At 37.9% G+C, this 22,358-nt stretch overlaps 1 long non-coding RNA gene and 1 other non-coding gene across 2 annotated transcripts; both read left to right on the top strand.

The window, feature by feature from the left end:
• Nucleotides 1-1,406: 1,406 nt before the first annotated feature.
• trnah-gug (transfer RNA histidin (anticodon GUG)) lies at nt 1,407-1,478 on the top strand. The gene has a single exon. It is a non-coding gene; the product is annotated as a tRNA-His (tRNA).
• Nucleotides 1,479-2,390: 912 nt separating this feature from the next.
• On the top strand, nt 2,391-21,997 carry LOC116708746 (uncharacterized). Its single transcript, XR_004336766.1, has 3 exons — nt 2,391-2,745; nt 6,516-6,525; nt 21,987-21,997. It is a non-coding gene; the product is annotated as an uncharacterized LOC116708746 (long non-coding RNA).
• Nucleotides 21,998-22,358: the final 361 nt, after the last annotated feature.

Raw genomic sequence — 22,358 nt, 5'->3', positions numbered from 1 at the left:
GTGCCTTGAAAAAAATCTTCATACACCTTAAACTTCATCACTTTAATGCATTTTTTATTATTTTAAATTAAAACGTTTCTCCAAATTGAAATCTGAAAAGTATTTTTAGTCATCTGCCTAAACCTCTGTTACTCAAAATAAGAACCCGTGGAATGAGTTAGTAAATACAACCCACTTGCATGCATTTTAAACTCAGCATAAATAAAGTTTATTTTAGATAGATTTTAAAGTTTATTAAGGAGAATTAGCAATATCATAAAGAAGAAGGCACACTATAGAAACGTCAAGGATAAAGTTGCGGAGAGGTGTAAAGCAGGGATGGGTTTTAAAAGAATTTACCAGGCTTTGAACAAGTCATTCAAGCACGGGAAATGTATTGCACACCTGCAAACCAAAGACGTGCTTATCTACTTAATCCACGGAAGCAGTAAAAAGGCTCACTGCACCCGCTGGTGGAGTTGCAGATGTCCACAGATCAGATGAGAGAATCTGTTAACGATTTTGTGCACTCAAATGCAATGGTGCATTATGCTATAGAAATGTTTTGCTTTAGCAGAAATGCAGTTGCATTGCGCAGAGCTGATGAAAAGATGGAAGCAGCTGAATACAGAGTAATCTTGGAAAGAAACCTGTTAGAGCTTGCAAAAAACTGCAGACCGAGGCAAGGTTCACATAAGGACAATGAATATAGTAAGACAGTTATAATGGTTTACTAGTAGACCAATCCCAATTAAATAATTTGCATTTGTAGAAAAAGATTATACAAAATGTGGAAAAGTTCCAATGAGTATAAATACTTTTTGCAGCGCACTGATAAAAATCATCAACTTACAATTCGTCATAATGGCCCAAGTCATTTTTTGCCTAAAGTAATTTTGCCAACATCACCTTTTGGCAATAAAAAGGGGGTGATTTCAATGCCAAAATCACTTATTCCAAAAAAAAAAAAAAAAAGAAGGTCATTATTTTAGGACGAATTATTTGGTATAATAATTTGACAATATTATAAGTTATTAACAATATTATAAGTTATTGACCGCATTTATTCACATGAAAGAGAAATGTTTGGGCGTTTATCTGGCTACTAAATGTATCATTGGCTAGCCAAAAGTTGCAAAATCTGTTAACAGCGTCAAAAGATAACCGAGTTTTACTTTCATCTAGAAGGGAGTCGAAGTAAAGCTACAATTTATTTTGAAGTTGATTAAAGCAGTTACTTACCTTTCTTATCGCGATGTGCAGCAAGTCAAAATAAAACAAATTAACTTTCGAGGTGCACGCTGCTGACTGACAGGCCGAATACATTTTACAGCTCCTAAAATATTTCATGCAACACAGCAATGTTGGACTATTGTCTCTACATATACTCTAATTTGAACTCCCGCTCCCCAGCTCGGCTATAGCTCGCCGTGATCGTATAGTGGTTAGTACTCTGCGTTGTGGCCGCAGCAACCCCGGTTCGAATCCGGGTCACGGCAAGGAGGTTTGAAAGGCTTTCGGGCATCATTTTTCAAATAAAAAATATTATTTTCTGAACATATCTCGCTATATTTTTATTATTAATGGGAACTTTTGTAGGGCAAAGTATTAGTATTTGTGTGTGTCGCCTACTTTGTCTATCCCAGATAACTTACTAAAAATGAACCGTCATTTCCATTTTGAACCCCCCCCCCAAAAAAAAAACAATGCACACAATTTATTAAATAGCTACTTCACCTGTGGTAGTCTCATGGTGACATTAATTAGGTACAAAATAACGACTATTGATGATGTGTGCTCCTCTACACACATCTGTCAATTTCAGGTCAATTTCAATGTACGGCCTGCAGGTGGCAGACCAATCCACTTCGTTTTCATTCTATAACAGAAATATGAATTGCTGAGACACCTGAGGTCAGGGGTTTGGGGGTCAACCTTGTGAGTATTCATTGCAAACCAGAAAATCAAACTGGTAGTTTGTTTTAAATATATTTATTTTACACGTAACTCTTTACAAGGATGTCTTTTTAAAAATGGTTTTGATCCCACACAAAATTATTTATTTATATCTCGACCCAAAAGAGTCTTGGTTCTCTTGGGTGAATGAATCTGGGTAAAAATATTACACTATGAGTACTGGAAAAAACCCCAAAAACAAAACAAAAAAACCCCCGAATTGTCCTATTTATGATTTGTAAGCCTGTATTGTGGCTATGCAGATAGCTGTGTCAGAGAAGCTGCAGACTTGAAAAAAAAAATCTGTATTGGAAATAATCCTAAAACCCAGACAAAACGCCTCACTCTCCTGTTGGCTCACTTTGACGTCAGTTTGCATTGGGACCCGCCCGCCTGCCGAAGTGGCAGCGGTGAATGGTGAGAGATAATCCTTTGCTCGACCACAGGCGCACACCATCCCCCGAGCTGCCTCCTGGATCTGGCTCCGGATCTGGATGCGGGCATCCTTTGGATTTTGCGCTTAACAACACGGACCCCCACTGCAAAGAAAACTTAATCGGGACAACAATGGTGGCTGAATACGCGGCTGCTGGTCGTGTAGGGGACCGGGGAGTGCGCTCGGTGTGACATTCACTTGCACGCTGGTGTGGAGTTTTTATTGTTCTGGTCCCGTAGACGCAGAGGCACAGCGGCGAATCTGTGGAGAAGATGTTGAGCCGATTCATGAGTGGCAGCCTCAGGAATCTGGAGCGGGAATACAGCTGCACTGTCAGGCTGCTGGACGATACGGAATATACGTGCACCATTCAGGTTAGTCACCTGTCGGCCGCTCCGCAGAGGACCGAATAGTGCTGCAATTGTGTCTGCTCATGCGATTGTTTGAACAGTGGATCAGTGCCTGAATGCCACAATGCTGGCGTTAACTCCCACCAAAAACACCCAAAAATAGTGCAGTGTGTTTACAAATCTGCAGTGGAGGGAGGCATTGACCCACTGTTGCTTTAACCATCAATGAGAATTATGTTGTTTTTACCCATTATTTACAAAATAGTTCCAAGCTCATATTGGGTGGAGAACACACGTTATATTTTTCTAAGTCCTGACGCAAGATTTTCAGTCTTGATCTAGATCGTATCCCTGTAGCTCTGGCTGTATGTTTTGGATCGTTGACTTCCGGTCCAAGTCTTTTGCATACTGTGAAAGGTTCCCTTGCAGGATTGCCCTGTATTTATCTCCAGCTGTGTTTCCATGAACTCTGACTGGTTTCTCTGCTGACAAAAAGCATCCCCTCAGCATGATGCTTCCACTGCCATGTGTGATCTGAATGATGAGTAGACAGCCACACCATATTGTTTTTCAGAAGGTTAGAAAGTTTGATTTTGGTCATGTGTGACCAGAGTCAATTATTCTTCTCTATGTTTGTACTGTGCCCTTCATAAATTTGCTTTATGGTTCCTAAAAAACAACTGCCTTAAGATGGTTGTTGGTATGTAATGAAAGCACACAATTCCTTTGTGCTTTCATTACACACAGGAATGAAAACACACATTCCTAAAGGTATTAAAGGTATTTATTTAAATGATGTGTCTCCCATTTTACGTCAGTTTATTTGCCATTGGTTTTCGGTTGTCCATTCAGCTTTTCATGCAGTTTTCCATTAGTTACACACGTTAAGTACACACAAGCAATCCCATGAAATAATTCTGAAGTTGCACATTGCTGATCTACAGTATATTCTTCCAAAATATACCATGTGTTATTGAAGTGCAGCTGTCACATTTATTAATTAATTTTTTTAATAACATCAAGTAGAAAAACTGGATTTTCTCAGAGAAAACATGCTGCTTTGAAACTTAAAACAAGCCAGCACTCTTGCAAAATGCTTCCCTGAGCCATTTGTCTCTGACAGCCTTGCTTTGATAACTGTGCAGGTTCTGTGTTCATGCCCATTAGACAAAAAAGCAGGTGAGAGGACCTGTCACTTCAATTTCTAGTGAAAACGATTCAGTTTGTTGATCCTTTTTAGTTGTAAGAAATGGGAAAAGCCATCCTTAGAGACGCTCTGCACATCACAAATAGATCTTTGCACCTGTCAAACAATGAAACGCTGATATTAATAAGTCTTGCCACTGCAATATTGTCAACAGGTTATACTGTAATTGCTCCTCTTCTCCCCAATACGCCATGGTGAAACCGACACGAAATTTACTGTAGTGCTGCGGGAGTGCGCCTAGGTTGTAAACAGACCTGTATTTGTGCTTAGAGAGCTGAGCAAGTGATGGAGCTGGGCCAGATGGACTGTGATACCAGCAGGTGTGCTGTTTGCAGCAGAGTCGGGTAGCTGACGTCACCGGAGTGGATGGAGGGGCAGCATGGAGCAGAATGAAACAGGAGAATGCTCCAGCTCTGCCGTGACTGTCTGGCATCCTGATTATCTTTCCGTCAAAACCCCGTCCTGTAAGGGAGCAAGATAATCCACCTGACTGGCCACATTACTTGTGTGTGTTCCACATTTAGTCACTTCCCTCCAGGTTTTATGGCCTGCCAGGGGAAAGGAAAAAAAAAACAAAAACGCTGGATATCAGGACACTGAGACTGGGGAATGCAAAGTAAGAGGCGAGTCATAGATTCTCAAAGCCGCACTTTATTCTCTCTCTCTCTGTGTTCCAGTCTCTTTCTGTCCTGCTTCTGTATTTGTCCTATCCCGTTTTCAGAGTGGAGTGAACTTATTTCCAGTAGACACTTGATTCCATCACTCTGACTTTCAACCAAAACTTTTTTAATGGCTCCATTCTCATATTTGCCCCTGGCTTAGTTCATCATCCTACCATTGTCTTGCCTTGAATTTCCTATCTTGTAATATTTTTAGTTACTTCCTAATTCCTGTCCCTGTGTCTCCTACATGTTACCGCCACCTTCAGTAGAAGTTATAAGTACAAAATTAGACTCAGCAGGACACGAGAGGTTTTTACCAGTTTGACAGAAAATGCACCCATCTTTTTAGTGCACTCTCAGCCATGATGGATGAACCTTAGTTTTACTTTAATAAATTATAGAGATTTCCAATATGCTGAGGGTAGAAAAGTGAGCACTTATAATTACGTAGGCCACTACAAGTAGATTCAACCAAGCTGCAGATTGAATGAAGAGCCCCATGCCTTCTTTGCTTTGTGATTTCAGTCGATCTGCAAAGCAGAATCAACTGTTTAGCAGTTTCCTAATGACTGAAATATACAAAGTAAAAAAGCTGAATACATATTCAACATTTTTATTCTTTTTCTTCATCACACCCCCAAAGCACTCTGCATATTTAATGGGTTTTGGACTTTTCATCCAGAGTTGTTTTTTATCGGAGTACCATTAATCATTTTTCAGTTTTTTATTTTGCCACACAAGGCTACATAAGATTTGTTATTATTAGTAAATATCGTCATTATGATATCACATGCGATCACTTTAATTTAATGGACTGCTTTTTCCCCTGCTGTGCTTCTTAAACTCTTTATAAGCTTTGGTATGGATGCTATGATCTGTCAGGTGTTGGCACCGACAGCAGAGAAACTTCATTCAATAGGTTGAATATCTTATTGACATCCTAACTGTGAAATCGTGATACTTGGGGTACATTAGTAAACAATTATTGCATGCCAGATGCTGTTTTTCCACATATCCGTACATGAGAAAAAGTGGGACATTTTGTAAAACATTAAGTGCTAAAAAAAAAGCCTGATCATTTTGCCTCCATTGCCAAATCTAAACACATTAGACATTCCATTACTTTTGTGATACCAAAAGTTGTTTAGATGTGTTTTCATTTTCTCATATGCTGGGCAAAGTCTGTCTTATAACCAATGAGTTGAGGGTTCAGACCCCAGCTCTGCCTGTCTCAGTTAATGTGTTCTTGAGCAAGACACTTCACTCTGTCCCACTCTTCTACCTTGTCAGCCACTTTAGGCATTTGGGTGAGTTAGTCTTCATCAGTGCAGAGAGAGTGTCTGCACAGCGTATCAAGATATTAAATAATGTTATTACTCTCATTCCGAAGAGATTTGTGTAACAGTTTTGTAAAATTTTCTAACAATAGTGTCTATATGTTATTTTTGTTGTGTCTTTAAGTTGCAACAATTACGATCAAATATTCATAGGTTGATTTCTTGGAAAATATTACAGAATTAATTGACAGAGAGGACATAGACTGATAGATTCTTACATCTCCAGAAGACAGTAACCCTATGTGTCCAATTATACAATTGTCTTTCTTAGATGAAAATTGTGCTAAAGAACTTAATGAGAGACATTGAAAGCAATAATGTACACAATAAATTCTACTCTGTGTTTTATTTTCTGGTTGTATAATAAGCAGTTCTTTTCAGTAAATCTTGCTTTTAGTGTGCTAGTTCTGCTTATGCCACTTATTTTACCTCAACAAAAAATGGGGAGAAGATGAAAGAATAGGGCTTTCTTGGTTGGTGCCTTGAATAAAGAAAACCTTTGAACATTATCTGGAGCTGTGCTGACATCTTGAGTGGAGCCCATTGGGGGATGGGACACTGTGTATTGAGGGGTGCTTCACTTTGAAGCAGGATGCCAGTGCCTCAGCTGTTGCTCCGGTGACTGTGCAGTTACGCTGAGAAATTGTGGGATCACTCAGTGGTCAGGACCTCTTATAAAACTACTGGCAATCACTGGTGCCTTCCATACTGGAATGAGAGGACACAAGTGGTCATCTGTCCACATCAGCTCAGACATTCCTGAAACTGCCCCACTGTTCCCATTAAACAACTCAGTCTTCCAACTTTAGATAACATAAATTCCTGGCAGAATTTTTGACACTTGGGAGTTATTATATTATCTACAGTTTCATGTGAAAATAAATTCTTTACTCTTATTCGGAACACATTGGAAACATTCAGTGCACAACATATCTCTTATCTACTTCTAGTTCTCTTTATTGGAAGAAGAATGTGAAGAATAAAATTAAAAGCAACTGAAGCTAATTTAGATGTCATAGTTTTATAGTCGGTGGATTTGTTTGATGAAACTGTGCTGTTTTACTTCGTGTTGCATTGATTTCCTTCATCTAAAAGTCTGATGATTTTCGTTTATTTTCTCCCATAGATCAGTTTAAATAAATGTACAGTTGAAAATGTTAATGGGGTAAGAAACAGAAGCAAAGGGGAAAGGCTAGTGAATGAAGTGTGTCCTGATAAAGTATATTCTAATGATATGTCTTCGACTTATCCTCTAAAAAATTACTTGTTTAGGTCATTCTGTACCCAATTGATACAACTATCTGTATGATTCTGAATCTAACCAGTTTTTAGCTTTGATCTGTTTAAAAGCAAGATAGTTACAATCAAAATCTCAAACCAGAAGGTTCAAGATAATAGTCTCCAAACATGTGATGGAGTCCATCTTGCCTATGGCTTAAAGTTGCTTTCATGCACACTTTTGAATCTTAAACTGGAAACCAAAGTTGAAGGAGGATATGCACAGAAGCTCCACGTGCTACATGTTGTTCCTCTGTTCCTTCTGGACACAAATATATCAGTGACAAAAATATAATATTTAAACTGAGCCCGTCTAAAATGGCAGAATAGAAATGTTTGTTTATGTGTATTCCTCATAGTGGCCGGTTCTGTCTGAATGTTTCATGAAATAGAATCTCAGGGGAATGTCACGTCTCTTTACCAGCATCTGTGCTGAACAGCTGATTGGCTAAAACCTGTGAAGCATGATTTGTGGTAATTAAGGATTACTTCAGTTTGTATCTAAATGGCAGTTCCTGTCAGAAAAATCCAGACTCCTTCATTGGGATTTGATGTGAGGGATGACTTTTGCCAGTCGCACTTTGCCGGTCATTAGTTGTTGGTGATAGGAATGCTGGACAATGGTGTTGAAAGAGCTGCTAGTGCCTTTGGACGCAGTGTATAATAGAATGCTCCTGTGTTTCACTGAGGCCTCTCAAATAGTGTTGCTGTACAGCAGAGTATTTCATGGAAATTAAGCTCTGCATGACCTGCACTGGCTCATTGGGATTTATGACTGTGCTTATCTGAAGACACAATGTCAAACGACTTTTGGTGTACACTTACAGAAATGAAACACGACCTTAGAATCCACAACTCTTTATGATATTTAGATCAGACTACTAAATAAGAATGCAGACCCTGCTCAGGTCCCTCTGACCAAAGGGCCCTCTTGTATTCCCCAGTGTGTCTTGTGTTTGTGTGAAGGGGTGAATGTGCGTGTGTGGGCAGCATGGAGGCAGTCTGTCAGCATGTCGGGATCAGTCTGCTGAGCCCTCCATTGTCCTTTCTGAGATGTATTGTGTGACAAAGAGAAACAAAGTAAAGCCTGAGGTCATTATGTTGTACCTGAAAGCATGATTATTAAACACCCTGCCGGAGCAATAAATCTGTGCTGTGACCACTCTACTAATTAGAAAGGTGGAAAAGAGCAGAGGTTGATTATCCCGTTCCCCTCACACTGTAAATTTTTTCTTTCTTTTTTTTTTTTTACAAAAAGGACCAAGCCTGGAGCTATAGTACCACAAACAGATTGTGCGGTTTGTTGGTAGCAGCAGCCTTGCAAGTGAGTTGGCACAACTCAATGGAACTCCACATTTAGGCTACTGGGGAAAACCAATTTGGACATTTCTTAAAGTACCTTATTTAAAAAAAATTAATAAATAAGGTTAAGTTTATGACTAATAATGGGTGTTAGTAACTCCTGTCCTAATGTTCAGGAGTGATATAAATGGCTCAGAGATAATCAGACACCAGACTATTATCTCTGGTATCTTTGGAAGTGTATAGCTTACATTCAAACAGAATGCTAATGGTTATATCCAAGAGATTTTAATAAGATTTTTGGAGTAAATAACATCCTAAGTTGAATTTTAGGTTGTGTTCAGTCAGATTATTTTGTGCACATATTATTTACATAAATTCTGCCCTGGAAAAGCACTTCCTTCTATGGCCAACACACAACAGCTCACACCTATCCAGGCACATACTCACACCATACTCACACCATCCTGCAAAGAAAAAAAAACAAAAAACGCAAGAATTAATTATGTTACTTATAGTTAATGTCAATAACCCACAATTTGCTATTGAGATGGATAAGTTGAAATATTTTAAAAAATGAAATGCATATTTTGTATTTTTTTTAATACAGAATAAAGGTTTGACAAATCTTCTACAGCCTACACTTATCCAGCTCAACTTTGACCAGTTCGAGTCATTTCAGACTGTGATATATTGAGAATCAAATGTAGTGCAGATTTCCGAATGCTATGATTCAGATCCCAGCTTAATTAGCTAGCTGCAACGTAATACCTGATTTACTCGCAGTGTTTTATGATGTTTAATGAGCATTTCCCAGCAGTTGGACATGCAAAACAACAACTGAAAAATGAAAAGTCAGAGTCTGACTCACCTTTTGTTTGTTTCCTTATGTCTCCCCACTCAAGACCATTCTGCTCTGGGTTGTGAACCATATCTCACAGCATTTTCATCGCTGTCTGTGAGTGGATGCAGTTTTGATACCCAACAGCTAAAATGTTTTCCCTTCTGAGCCTGTTTTTGCTTTGCAGCATAGTTGTACTGAGGTGCTATTGAAATACAGAGTTTAAAAAGAGCAAACCTTTTCAACAACTGTATAGTTGTAAAAAAAATAGCTAGATAAGAAAAGTTTTCAATTGCACAAATTTACAAAAATACAAAATGTAAAAATAAAGTTTTGGAAACATTTATTTAAATGTATTTATGATATAATGAGAATCTGGGTTTGTGAGATTGGTGGGGGTCAAAAGAGACTGACAAGAGATTGAGAAAAGCAGTAAGCAATCTGGATTTTCTCATGACAAGGGTGTGATATTCATAATGACGTTTTCTGGCACTGTGCTGAACTTAAGACAGATTGTGATATGGATTTATCTAGTCTCATGCATTAAAAAAAAAATCAGGACTTGTTTAAATCTATTGATGCTCATATTTGAAGTTTTAAAATGGAATAATCCGTTATCTTCTTGTAAACACATATGTACTGGTGCTGCCTCAAATAGCTAGATTAATGTCCTACAAGGCATATAAACAGAGCAGAAGACTTACAGTACTTTCCCCTGCAATGTATCTTGGATCATGTTTTCTGTTCAAACTTGACTTTGAATTAACTTTGACTCTTAGCTTGAATAATGATGGAACAGGCTGTACTGCAGGTGGAGGCATGGTGGGACAAACCTTTTTGAATGGATCCATCATCAATTTATTTGCTTGGTGATTGTTCTCTGGTGGCTGAAGGATGTTTTATAAATCTAACTTAACTAGTCTGCTCTAGACCTCTTCATAAACTGCTTTCACGCATTTTTAAAAGTCTAAAAACCTATGCAGTGTTCTCACACACAGAATGCTATAGTTGTTTTACTGTGAATCACATTTGTTGCAGTTAAATCATAGTTTGCAATAAACTGGGTGAAACCGATTGTGGCACTTTATTTTACTGAGTGGTTTTTAAAGAAAGGTTTGCCATTAAGCTGAACAAATTTTACAGAACTGTTTTCACTTCTTCCTTCTAAGCTAGCCCGTCATCACCCTGCTGCTGTTTTTCATGGGCCTTGGAGCTTTCACTCATTCTCTCTCTCTTGTTTGAGAGACTCCAGCTTTTGTCTTTCTCTAAACTCCAGGCCCGTGTGCCTCCGCAGACTAATGAGGAAGCACAGGAAAAGGTTCGTAGTACACTTAAACAAAAACAGCAGTGATGTACTTTGTCATAAGAACAGTCGGAAGTGCTGGTGAGCTGAAGTGCAGCAGATTTATTAATGCATAATGTTAACATAGTGCAGCTCTGCTCTTAATTTCTAAGTTTATACTTTTTCATGGAAACATATTTTTCTCGACCAATATGGTAGTTGTTTCTTAATCCTTGGGCATACTCTACAGTGCCACTAAAGTTCCTTTGTGATGGAAATGAACTCTAACATGGGTGTAAACCAGCCCATAGGCCAGGTGCCGGACTAACATCAGATGGGTTTTGACAGCCGTGACAGGCTTCTCATGGCCAAGCAGCTCCAGACGTTTGAAAAAGAGAGCAACTGCGGTAATGCCCGCAAGTTTAAAGTATCATAAAAGAACATTTGTTACATTATGAGAGCCTTTTTTCCTGATGTCCTCCTGCCTTGTCCTACTTTCATCCCGCTGTGATCTACTCCATGGGCCACTCCTTTTCTCTCTGCCTCAATCGTGAATGTTACGCCCCCAAGGTCTAGGGGTTCAGGGGCGGTAACATAAAAATGTGTCCAGAGAAAAAAAGTGGAATGTAAAATTATTTATTACAAAAAAAGATGATTTCACAAACCAAAACAGAATACAACTTAACCCAATTAAAACAAAAGAGAAGGGCTAACAAATTCAAGAATGGTTAAGTGCAAATTAAATTACAAAATGTTCAAACAAGCCAGTCTAAAGTAAACTCAAAACAACCCAAATGAAAGGACAAAAGGGAGCACCAAACCTCCCAAACACAAGCTTCTAGCTTGTACAAAGCCAATCTAAAGCAGATTCAAACTACTTAACAGAAAAAGCAAGAACAAATAGTTCAAATTGCCCAAAGGTGGGGGAACAGCTTTACAAAACCACTTCCTGCTAGCTGCCCTCCTGGAGGAATGATTTTAGGTGCCTTTTATAGGGAGCAGGTGAGGCTCATCAATGTCTGATCGGCATTACAAATCTCTGCTGGTCCAATGGGGTGGCTGCTCTCCTGCAGCCTCCAAGCAGCCAATCAGGAAGGTGTGCCCTCACAGCTGTACCTGCATAACAACAAAAAAGGAGCCTGTACAGCCTCAAGAGGCCAGGGGCCATAACAGTGAAGTTCATAGCTCAGCTGCACAGTAAAAAAAAGAAAAAAAAGGAAACTAATTAGCACCATTTCTCTCTTCCTTTTTGCATCTTCACCTTTGTTGCTCATATTGCTTTTGTCACGGCAGGCAACTAACTTATCTGTGTTGATTTTTGCCTCTGCATCTGTGAATACACATTATTGTTTTGGTGCTGGCCAGGACCTTATATATTATTAGATTATTTGAATTGTGTTGTGCATTTTATTAAGACTTTTATCTGTATTTCATCAAGGTGCGTGGTTCTGTATAAGTAAATATAGTTAGTTCGCAATTTAATTTCTTAATTTATTTGTCTTTAATTTAAAAGACAAGATATGACTAATTTCTAAATAATCTGATTTCAGTAAAGACTTTGTGATGGTATAGTATCCTATAAAATATGCAGTATTTCAAGTAGAGACAAAAAAATCTGAATTCATTAATTGACAATGTACAGTGTATTTTATGCCATTCTGCTCATTGCAGATGAATGATGATACCATAGTTTCCTGATAACAACAGTTATCCAAAGATTCCTGAGCATGTTTTTGAGAAACTTGAGAAATCTGTGTGTTGTCTGCTCAATGTTGTTGGGCCCCTGGACAAGGCACTTAACCTCAAGTTGCCTATTGATCTGCATATCTACGTATAAATGTGTTTGTGAGTGCAATTGGGTGAGTGTGGCTCTAATGTTAAGTGCTTTGAGTAGTCGTTATAACTAGAAAAGCGCTATATAAAATTCAGTCCATTTACTGCAACTTACTAAAGAGGACATAACAATGCATTTGTTATCAAAGCTAATAAGTTACTTGAAATGAAGACTAATAGTCAGTACATTGTAGAAATAAAGTACAGGCATTGAATGATGTACAGAAACAGATAGGACTAGGTGGGACAGGGCATGCCCTCTGAAGAACTGGATGTTCAAGAGTTTCTTAAAGGAGCAGTATTCAGGAAGTCATCAACACCTCACACCTCTGTTAAGCATTTCACTGAATACTAGCTGATTTGATGAGTTCAGCAGATGTGCAGTTCCACCAGGTGTGTGCTAATTGCTGTTATTGCTAGTTTGAAGGAGCTGAATCGGAGAGTTCTGGGGAAGGGGAGCTCTGTGAAGTATGTTTTTGATGAGAGAATGACATTATAACATATTGTAAAGCTCAAAATTGTTGATTTTACATAATACTACCCCTTGAAAGATTGCAGTTGTGCTTGGTAGGTCATTCCACTGTTGTTCAACAACATATGGAAAAAGTCTGGATGGACTTGAGCATAGGCACCCCGATTCGACAATATCTTAATCATTGTCGAATTGGCATGTCTTGGCATGTGTGACAGTGATCACAATCACTGTCACACATGCACGCACACCCACACATACAAACAAACGTAAAAAGGATGGAAATAAACATCAGTTCTTAATATTGGGCCACTTTTACTTATGGGACCTGTACTGATATGTTAAACAATCACTGATACCAGTGTTAATGCAGATACATAGTGCATCCCTAATCTAAAATGTCAGTATTTGGAAGAATGTTCTTTAAAGAGGCATGATCTGCAACAACAACAAAGGTTTCTGATATTGTTCCGTACCTTAAAAAAAAAAAAAAGGAGTTCATTAGGAAACCCCCTCTGCACTCTCATCAATAAGTGTGCAGCTCTTAAGACTCAGTCACCTTCTTACTGATGAAGAGAGCCTCTTGAGCTGAACAGAGGAGCTCTGTTCACATGTCTATTCCTTCCCTTATTAGCCATCTATCACGTCTGCGATAGAGAACGTGAACGTTGTTGGTGCCTTTTAGGTATTCCATGGCAAACAGCCAAATCATTTACCGGAATTTAGGAAGACATAGAGTTCTTTTTTTTTTTTTTTTTTCATTTTGGTAATCATGTGTAGTGGTGTATCATTATGTCAAAATAACATATACGGATTCTGATTTTTGTTACTTACAGTTACAGCTTGACAAAATACTTGTAGAAAGTTACGTTCATCCAAGTCTCATCTGCCACCCACTCACCACAGACATCCTCCCGAGAAACACTTTCCTCAATGGGAAGTTAGACAGGTTTCCTTATTAAAAGCGTTGCTTGTATGTTAGCACTATCTGTGTGCATTATGCTAATTAATAGTTGCTCCATCTTAGCATAAAAATCAAACAAAAAAAAAGCCTGGGCATCTCCCATCACTCTACATGCGTCTGTGTTGGCAGATTACACTAACAGCTATTCATGCAAGCAATCAGTCTTCCTTCCCTTTGTGTGTGTATATGTGTGTCAGAGCAGTCATAAGAGATGCATGTCTCTGGAGGAGGAGATAGATGAACACACACAAAGTAGACAAAGAGACAGGCCGCACACAAACACACAACAAGCTGGAGACACAAAGGGAGCTGTCCACTGCAGGTTCCTGCTCCAATCAGCAAATGTGCTCTGATTAAAAGCAGTAACAATAGTGCGACATTTTTAGACTGTCTTACACTACTCTGGCTGTAGACTGTTTACTTGTTAGGATTTTTATTTCTTGAATGCATTAAATGAGAGAAAAGCTTTCTAGTATAAATAATGTTTTATCGTTATTTAGCTCACAGACCATAAATTTCTCTAAACCATTTAAAGGACCTTATGATTGTTATCAGATTTCTTTCTTTGTTGAATGGATTTCTACTGTTGTGAAAATGTATTTTCCAAATATAAGCATTTTTATTCAAGCTGTGTTATGTATTGTAGTAGTATTATCAGGATTTTAAATTTACTAAAATATATATGCAGATTTTGGGGATTTGTTTATTAATTTTAAAAAAAAAATCTGCTGTGCAATGTGAGCATTGCTCTGACAAAAAATAAGCAACAAATCTCAAACCTTACTTTTTAAAAAAAAAAAAAATCATGATTTTTGCATGTTTTGTTTCTAAAAAATGATTTCACTTACAGAGAAGCTAATGAGTAATGAAAATGTCAAGCTATAGAATTTTTAAACTATCCTGTTCATCAGATTTACGAACAGTGCAAATCTTATCTTACTTCTCATCTCTTGTCCAAATTACTCTTCATGTTTCAATTTGTTCCCATCATTTCTTAATTAGCCTGGGACACAGTGGCTGTCACAGCATATGTTCCTGGTGTCCTCATCTTTCTGCTACTACAGTGCCTAAAAATCAAAGAAAACAATAATAATCACTTTTGTTCCATTAGGTTGTGTCCAGATACACTAGGCAGTAAGTCTGTTTTTGCCTCTCTTTCCTTTCTTTTCCTGTCTCCAAAAATTGTCTGTTCATTTTAGCAAATCCAGTAATGAGAATCACAAATTTCCCATCTGTGTGCAGTAATATAGCTATTATGAGAAACTGGACTCAAGTCTAGTGCAAGGAGTCAAAAAAAGCTACCACTTCAAGGAAATTGGGTTTTTAGGCCAAATTCTGACTCGAGTTTCAGATTGAACAGTTGTGTGTTTGATCCTAAGGCTTCATGTTTCCCAGGGACTGTCTTAATTTCTTTTTGAGCTCACTGTTATGTAAGCAAGGAAATCAGCATTTTTATTAACTCATATTTTCCACTAAATGAGCTCTCACAGCCCTTTGATACTACCATAAAATACATTTTAAAAGAAGTTGATCATGTTTTTTTGTTTTTTTTACTTGTATTGTTAACAACATAAATACATTAGGGATTTGTTCCTTTTATTTCTGTCCAAATGGATCATTTAATGTCTATATTTATCTAATTGATGTCTGTCAAAGGGCAGCACAGGGGAGATGATCATTTGACAAACATATTGAAGAAGATGCTTTAATGCAGTCCTGTTTACTGGTTGTAAATAAATGTACTGATTTGTAGCTTTTTTGTTTTTAATAGAATTAAATAAAACCCTACTTCAAGTGAAAGCAAGGTTGACTGTGTTTTAACTATGAAAATGGCCAACAGTGCGTTTTCAATAAACTCTGGACTCAAATTTTGAAAACATCACAAGGTCAAAACTTTCAATATATATTTTTTAAAAGTCCTTTTAATAAGAGCGAGTGGAGCTCTCTTTTTAGTTTTCAGTGTTTATGTTGCACATTCATAATCCATTTTATGGAAGAAGGACACATGTCATCGTGGCCAGTTAGCAAACAGAAGGAGTTGAGTTTCTGCGCTGTTTTAGAATTGCAGTTTGCCTGTGTTGTCGCTTGGAAATGGCAGCAGAGGAAGTGAACACAGTTTCCAGTGAGCTTCATATCGTAGTATGTCATGTATGTCATGTCCAAACATTAGCAATAGGGTAAAATCATTTCCAATCAAATCAGCAACCAATCATTTCTGAGGGTTAATAGCTGTATCAAAGCATAGAAAGAGGTGTAGGTTTTTACCAGGCTAGTATTACACCTGTGATATTGGAAGTTTTCAAAATGTAGTAGAAAAACAAATAAAAAGAAAAAAAATATTCCAGACAGTAAAAGCTGCTTTTAGGGGCAGCAGTGTCTTTGTTTTGGCTCAGTGCATAGACAGAAATGTACCATATGGCTGCTGAATTACACTCTGAAGGGGATTATTTCACCAGAGGCGCTCCTCTCTTTATTAATGGTGTTCATGGAGCTTGCTGCTGCCCCAAGGGAGCGGGGGGGGGGGGTTGACAGGTGCTCCTGATGGTAATAAAGGACTGTTTACACTGCAGCTCAAAATGTCATTCTTACAGTTCTGCTTGAAACATCTGACTGATTTATTTTTTGCTGCAGGCTTCTTTGGTTGGAGAAGCTATCTAATCAGATCTGTTCTTCAATTTATGTTGAATATTTTAAATGTGGGCCCAAAAAAAAAAACCCTTACATTTTCCTATGATTTCAAAATTATTGAGATAAACAAGAATATACAGCTTTAAATACACCTGAAAAAGAAACGGGATGATATCATTATGTTTATACTGATTATGTGCCAACAGGTATTTATATGGTATTGGTTCATGTAATACAGGAAAATCCAAATGCAATTAAGTTAGAATCAGCACAATCAATAGAGATACCAGAGGTAAACCATGGGGAAAACTGATGATGATGATGTGGTCAGGGTTGTGGTGAGCTTAGCTATTTTTAGCAGCAGTCATTTCTCATTGCAGGTGCAGAGAGGGAGAATCTACAGAGGAGAGTGTCTAATAACCTCTACATGCATGAGAGATAATTAATCATAAACATATTTATGGTCATCGGTGTCTGTGAAGGCTGGTTCTATTGTAATGTTTACATCTTCGTGCATTTCTTGAGGTGTGAAGAGTCTTAACAGCTGTAGTAGTATCTTTGTCTGTGAAAAAAATACCAGTACATACATAAATTTAGTAACAACATAATTTATAACTATGTACATTTTTATTTAAGATGCTGGAGAAATTAAAAAATCACAAATTCTGATTAAATAATGGAGGCCCCTCGTATTGCTTGAAAGACTACATGTAATGTCTGTTTTAGTGAATTCTAATGCCTGCCTTCATCATTGTCACTTTTGGTTCCTGGATAAAAAAAGAAATCACAGTCCAACACTGATTAACAGTATTAGATTAAATGTTTGTTTTATGCAGGGCAATAATTTAATGCAGATTGGGTTACGTTTGTCATTGATGGTGGTTCATATACATCAGAAGATTCAGCTGATTCATCCAGCTGTTTAAAACTATTCCTCCTATTTTATTATGATAAAAATAATAAAACTGACAGTAACTGTCAGTTACAGTAACTGACTGTCAGGGTTTGGACAATTTCAAACACTAAGATATTTCTAGACAGTCGTAGATAATCATTCTCATTTGGATAAACCCTGACAGTCAGTTACTCAGTTTCCTAACTTTCTGTGTTGAGCATAAAGTTTATTCCACCATCTTCAAAGACAAATAATCAATCTTCTGTCTGCTCAGGATTTCATTGAAAGGCCTTCTCTTCAGCTGGCATTAACTGGCCCCCTATATTTATGAGGATTGATATTTGGTGAGTGGCAGCAGAGCTTTACAGAAAACCCACAGGAATACCCTTCACGACACCCTCAGATCTTTCCTCCTGTGGGTGTGAACTGGCTGTCAATCTTAAGCAGTCATATGGTTTATTGACATTGAAGGCAGGGGATCGCCATGGACCGTAGGCGGTACAATCAATGCGTGAGTAGGCTTTGTCATGCAACATTGAGAGATAATGTTGCATGAGTAACATGCACTTTTTTCCTGTTAGTTTCCTGCCTTGTAGTAGCTACCGCCTGTGATTTGTGGATTTTTGTTCCTCAATTACAAGTGTCTTGTGTGTTTGCTGGATTCTTGGTCAAATTTGATTTTTCTCAGTTTTTCCTTGTGCATTGTCAGATAAGAATTGAAAATTTCAAAGTAACTTGTTCAATCTTAAATCATTGTGTCACTTGTGCATATCAAAAAGTAGTTTCTTGTTTCTGTGTACATGTTGCAAAATGCTTTTGTATTGTAGTTGTTGTAATGCCAGTAAATTACAATAAAAATGTAATTGTGAATCTTGCCTTTGATCTCTGACCACATGACAAAGCAATTTGACTATCTTATGCATACACAATGACACAAGGTATTCACTGACACAGGTATTTACTATTGAGAGATGAAATAAGGATTTTGAGAAAGAGACTCACTTTTACAAGTGATCAATGATGCGTTGCTTTTTGTATGAATTGTTTTGAGAAATTTGCTTACTGTTTTACAAATGTCGAGAATGATTCAAGAAATGCACCAAAGCGACTTAGAAAAATGTTCAAAAGGAGCATCAGTATCGTCTCACCAGGTTAAACCATACAGGATTTTATGACATTCAGGGTGGGTCAACTTTTTTATTATTTTGCAGTAGCTGCATCACCACATATATTGAGCTTTACTTTATAGTAGCAATCAGCTAAATAATCAATGAAAGACTACATGAATAATTCATTTGTTATACCAAGAGAAAATTTCAAATACTAAGATATTTCTAGACAGTCTTAGATAATGCTATGCTATAGGGTTACAAGTTTTCAGTGCTAATTAAGTCTAATTTATTGTAAATCCACATATTGACTAGACATTTACTTTAAAAAAAATCCTTCTGAAATATTGAGAGAACAGATTTTTGACTTTTGAGCTTTAGCTAAGGATGTGTTGAACATTGTGCTGTAATTACTGCCGAGATGTCAGGCCTGCTCCCTCTGTGTTAGACTCTTGTCAATAATTCACTGCCCACTCATTCACAGCTAATATTTCTGTTTTGATTTATTATTAAGATTTTTGTTTCTGAAGTAAAGTACTCAATACCGGCTTAAAGAGTAGGCTTTCCTTGTAGCCTTTTTGTTCAGTTTTCAGCCTAAGATTTGTCTAAATTTAGCCTTGCATTGACCGCCAAACACTGCAACCTGTCAAGATGCTTTGGCTGATCTGATCTTTGCCATTCCCCTGACCTGCTCCCTTTAGTCTGCTGCAGGCAGCGGCCATACGCCAGAATACTTTGAGATCAAAGTGTCTCTCTGCTCTTTTGTCAGTATCTCCAGGCTTGGTATAGAAGGCTGAGAAATGATATATAACAATCACAGGAAGTTTGAATAAGAAAGAACCTAATTATTCAATTCTGATTGCTACTTTTGTTTATAAATCAGGAAATGTCACTGCATTGTAATCTTCAGTAAAAATGCTATATTTTTATGGTATCTACACATAGATTTAAACAAAAAAAATCCCCAAATCAAATGAAATATTTTTAGTTTATATAGGTATTCTGGTTCAAAATGATGTTCTTAGTGGTTATAGTCTCCCAGCAGTTTATGAAGCATAGTACACAGAAAACTGAACTTTCTAGAACCAAACTTAAGAGTAGTTTACTGACTGCTATGGACCAGTGGGGGTGAGTAACTGAGAATTATTTCAAATATTTAAAATTTGTCTTGTTTACTTTATCATGTAAATTGTTTTTTACATACCATTTGTTTTCTGCATGAAAGCTAAGTGGTTTATTTGTTTTGATTCAAAATTCTGCCCATCCTCACATTGACTGTTAAAAGATTATTTATTGCTTCCTCCTTTCCTTAATGCATCCTTTATCTCCATCAGGGTTGCATTATCTCTCCATGGCTCTGCCAAGCTGTCTAGGCCACAAGACTCATTTAGAACAGTAATATGGAATAAATCGTGAGAAGATATCTTCATATGTAATAGATTTTCTATTGGTGTAGTAAACACTTTTGGACACAATGTGGGGGTAAATTCTGCATAATGTACAAAATCTTAACCCAGAAACATCCATCTTAATCTTATAGCTTTGCAACATACAACGCCTTGCTGAACATTACTTTTCAACAATTTTCACAATACAATCACAAATCTTTCTGTATTTTATTTGGATCTTATTTTACCATTTCAAATATGAGCAGGTGAAGGGTAGTGATGCATTTTAAAGTTATTTCTAAAGTATGGCATTCATTTGTATTCAAACCTGATTTAATGCTTTATAGAAACAAATTTTGATGCAGCTTCAGCTATGTCTATGTCTAAGGTTTTCTCCTTGTCACCGTAGAAAAAAACAAGACCAAATTTCAAATTTGACTGTTTTTTGCACATTATGTGCAACATTATGTGGGATTATAAAGTAAAGGAGGTAGATGAATAAAAAGGATTTTAAGATTTGTAGTTTTAAACAATTGTTAAAAACTGTGTATCATTTTGGTTTTACTTCACAATTATTCTCAACTTTGTTGCTGGTTTAGTATTAAAAATCCCAATAAAACTTGAAATCTGTCATTGCAACATGGGTATTTCTAAAAGTTCATTACCTTGCAGTCTTTTTGCAAGGTAATACATACGACGGCTTGTCAATAACTACAGTTCCATGTTGCAAGTACATGAGGTATTGAATTCATGCAGACTTTGTTCAGATTGAACAGGCACATTGGCTAATAATTTAATACTGGATTTATCCCACAGATCAGTGCTTGGCGTTTCTCTCTGCACTCTGTCATCTTGAGTAAGAGAAACCAATAGTAGTACTCACAATCCCATTGTCATTTGTTTTAGCACTGATGCAAAGAGATAGCACCGCCTTCCGCTGTGTCAGACTCACGGTTGGCATCTGATCATCAGTCTGCACAGCTTTAATAACAATCCAGATACACCATAAGATTGCCACCAGCATTGATTGCCTGGAGTCAGAAATAACTCTCTGCATTGCACAGACTCTTGAGTGAATTATGGGCGCTGTTGTTGCGCAACACCCCCCCCCTCCTTTCTGTCTCTACTGTCTCACTCTCTACTTCCTCTTCTGAGAGGGGAGATGTGCTACCAGCTCTCCTTCTAACGGGTTAATTGAATTTCCTAAATCTGCCGGGATTTACCCTGTCCAGGACTGAAGTAAACTCTGTTTAAGCTGGTTTCGAGAAACGATTCGCCTGGTTTTCTGACGGCCTACATCCAGGTGTCCCACCCTTCTTCCCCCTGTGAATTAGCCAGACTGAGCAGCCTACAGCCAACTAGTTTCACAGAGCACACCTGTTAACGGTCGCTCGTTCTCTATTTTACAACTTGCATTTGTTATTGAACCAGGTAGGTTTTAGTGACTCGGGCGAGTCCCAAGGATGACGTTTTAAATTTGGACTACCAGCAACCTAAAAACATTTTAAACTTTTTCCTCTCCAGAATCAAACATCACAGCTATTTTACAACCATCAAAGAACTTTAAGGTGACTCATTAACTGAATGTCCACAACATCTTTTAGATTTTCTTTATGCTAAATATTTTATTAGTAAGGCATTTTTGCAAGGGTCAGTACAGCTTAATTCAGTAGCAGAAATAATCAAATAAGTAAAATTAATCATCTAGTCTATCTTTCCCTACTGCTGATACTGAGAACTAAAAAAAAGGGAACCTTTGAGAGAGACGGACGGAGTTTGACGTTTCGAACCCCAGACCTGGCTTGATGATGAAGAAGGTGCTGCAGCAGGAGGAAGATGTTGATCGGCGAAGGCAGGAATCTCTGTAGGTCTGATGAGCTTCTTCTCCGCATGGATGGTGAGGTCACACAGGACTTGGTGCTGGCAGGAAGGAAGGCACCAGTTCTTCTTCTTTGTCTTTGCCTTTGTCTTTGTCTTCATCTTTGTCTTTGGGGTCTGAACCCAGCTGATGAGAGAAGTGCGATTTGAAGCCACAGGTTGTGGGCCTGACGGGTTGGTCTCCATGAGAAGGACAGTCTTCGGCTCCGTGGCCCCGGCTCTTCTTCAGCTGCAGAGTTCTTTGTCCATCTCTTGGCTCGAAGCTGCCCGGAGGATCCAACTAAAGGTTCCTCTTTTGCACCCACCTTTTATAGGGTTTCTGACTGCTCAGACAGATGATCTCATATCCATCACTGTCTTACAGACATTTCCTGATGTCTGTGCTAATGTCTCAGGGTTGCTCAACCTCCTATGTCCATTGCCTGCACAACCTTTTACCTAAATAAGGCGTTGATCATCTCTGCTCTCCTGTTAGTTCCCCTTTTTCCCTTCCTTTCACCTTTCACCTACCATCTACCTCCAACATATCAGTGATGTTTAATTGCAGTTACATGTTTTACA

Source organism: Xiphophorus hellerii, chromosome 19 (genome assembly GCF_003331165.1).
Source record: "Xiphophorus hellerii strain 12219 chromosome 19, Xiphophorus_hellerii-4.1, whole genome shotgun sequence".
Lineage (NCBI taxonomy): Eukaryota > Metazoa > Chordata > Actinopteri > Cyprinodontiformes > Poeciliidae > Xiphophorus > Xiphophorus hellerii.
Note: the sequence above shows the minus strand (reverse complement) of the source record. Positions and strands in the feature narration are given on the sequence as shown.